Source organism: Eptesicus fuscus, chromosome 7 (genome assembly GCF_027574615.1).
Source record: "Eptesicus fuscus isolate TK198812 chromosome 7, DD_ASM_mEF_20220401, whole genome shotgun sequence".
NCBI classification, from domain to species: Eukaryota; Metazoa; Chordata; class Mammalia; order Chiroptera; family Vespertilionidae; genus Eptesicus; species Eptesicus fuscus.
In genome coordinates, this window is record NC_072479.1 from 43,336,277 (window position 1) to 43,338,760 (window position 2,484).

General features: G+C 39.1%; 1 long non-coding RNA gene across 1 annotated transcript; it reads right to left on the minus strand.

Moving 5' to 3' along the window:
* Positions 1–856: 856 nt before the first annotated feature.
* On the minus strand, positions 857–1,432 carry LOC114234163 (uncharacterized). Its single transcript, XR_003620368.2, has 2 exons — positions 1,369–1,432; positions 857–1,255 (listed from the first exon to the last, which is right to left on the minus strand). It is a non-coding gene; the product is annotated as an uncharacterized LOC114234163 (long non-coding RNA).
* Positions 1,433–2,484: the final 1,052 nt, after the last annotated feature.

The following is a 2,484-nucleotide window of genomic DNA, read 5'->3' on the forward strand; positions in this document are numbered from 1 at the left end:
GCACCCGGCCTGCAAGGGAGGGCAGTTGAGAGGGACTAAGCCTGCAAGGGAGGGCAGTTGGAGGTGATCAACCCTGCAGGAGAGGGCAGTTAGGGGTGACCAGGTTGGCAGAGGAGGGAAGTTGGGGGCAAACAGGCTGGCAGCAGAGTGGTTAGGGGGTGATCAGGCTGGCAGGCAGAAGTGGTTAGGGGCAATCAGGAAGGCAGGCAGGCAAGCAAGCAGTTGGGAGCTAGCAGTCCTGGATTGTGAGAGGGATGTCCGACTGCCCGTTTAGGCCCGATCCCACAAAGCAAATAAGGGGTCCCATATTGGAGAGGGTACAGGTTGGGCTGAGGGACAACCCCCCTCCGTGCACGAATTTCGTGCACCGGGCCTCTAGTATAATAGATAACTGAAATGCATAAATTTGTCACAATATGTATTTATATACTGTATATGAAGCTCCTAGAACCATAAGAAATGCAAAAAAATTCATTGTTAGTAACTCATTCTCGAATTGCCCCCCTTAAAAACCAAATTGCCCCCCTGTGGGGTGTGTGCCCCACGTTGGGAACCACTTTTCTAGTGTCTTAAGCAAAGAGTAATTAGTGACATTTTCAAGGTAGTGGGGAATTTGCTGACAAAAAGTTTGCCAGACAAATACATTAACTGCAATGACTCCTCTTTACAGACATCTTAGGCCTCATCAATAGTGAAAATGACCTTGGGGGCAATTGAAAAACTAAAATCATGATTCCCTGTTGATATGGCATTCTCCAGCTAAACCACAAAACTTTTATTGCAGCTTGCACATTTTACCTTGCTGTTTTCACATACTTCTCTGTTTGGCATAGAAATCATGTAAATCAAACACACATTTGCGTTTCTGAAGAATGACCTATTACATCTCTGTCTTCTCTAAGTAGTACGATTTATATTGTTCAGACTTTATTATGAAAAGAAGGTAGCTAGTATGAACCTTACCTCATAAATTTGACTGGGTCAGAAAATCACGTTAAAATTTTAATATGTGGTCTTAGTTCTGACTGAGCCCTCCTCATCCTGCATGGTTTGATGGGTTGAAGGCAGGAAATTCAACCTCATCTAGCATGGGGGTTTTCTCCTCTTCTGAGGTTTGCATAAGAATCCGGAGGATGGCTTTTGTGGTGCTAAGAACACAGATGAAGACATTTAGACTTCAGTCCACTTCATCTAGTGGGGGTCATGTCCAGACCTCAGTGTTTGGCTCCAGTGGGAGGCACGTGTTGATTGCATACTGAGATAGTTGGAAGAGGGCAGGGAGGGGGAAAACAAACATCATCATCTGACTAATGATAACCTTTTGAGAAATAATGTAACAAATAATTAACATTTTGAATAGGTAATTACCATATATGTACAGCTTTCTTTGTCTTTAAGTAAAGATCTCACAGCATGCATGATCCTATGAATCTATTCTTTAACAACAAAATTTTCAAGGTGTTATTTTAATGATTAAAAGTGTAGTATATTTATTCCACAAATCAAGACCAGGAACTGACTTTTAAAATACTTTGAGTATATTTTGAGCTATAAACATATTGACATATAAGAGCAAACTAGGCAGGTTCTATTAATAGAAGTGCATTGAAAAGCATAAAATGGTAGAATGTAAATATTGGCAGTGCAATATAACGCCAAGAAAAAGCTGTGCCTTGTCTTGAACATTGCCCTTGAAACTTGAGTCTGTGCTGCCAAAGGGCATTAGGTAAATCTGTGCTTCAAAATCCACCCTGGCTTCCTTTTTGCAATTTTTAAATGATTGAGTTTAATCTTTAGGAAACTGCTTGCCATCCTAGGGGAGCCCTTCTGCTTCTTTGTCCTTCACAAGATCAACGGGACTTTTTTAGCTGCACAACAAGGTTGAATTTCAGGTAATAAAAGGAAGCTAAACTCCTTTGACTTTTTGAATGATGATTCCCACCCCCCCACACCCCCAATTTAAGTATGAAGTTGTGATGATGACTTAATGACAAAATTTTTAAAATTTATTTTTACGTAAAGGTAGCAAAACCATGTTAGGGCAAAGTAATTCAAAAGTCATCCATATTACTACTGCTAACACAATAATTTTTATAATTATACATTATCCTCCTCACATGCTTACATTCGTATTTTACTTATAATAACATTCATATAGTTTTTAATATTTATATTCTGGAAACTTATTTAGTTGCTACTGACAATGAAGATTCTCTATACCTTTGTCCTCCTGTTTTTTCCCCATCACTGTATTTTTGCTTTTCTTCTCTCACCTCCTGAGATCTCCTTAACTTGCTCACCATACCCTCCTATAGCAATTTAATTTATGTAAACTATTTTAATTTTAAAATAGCTTCCAAGTTTCTTGAATTGGGCTAAGGTCTCCCCTATCTCTAGACTACACTTGCAGTCTCTTAGATTTTCTTCTAAATTTTTTTTTTTTACTTATAGCTTGAAATTTTTCAATATATCTGCAATGTGCTT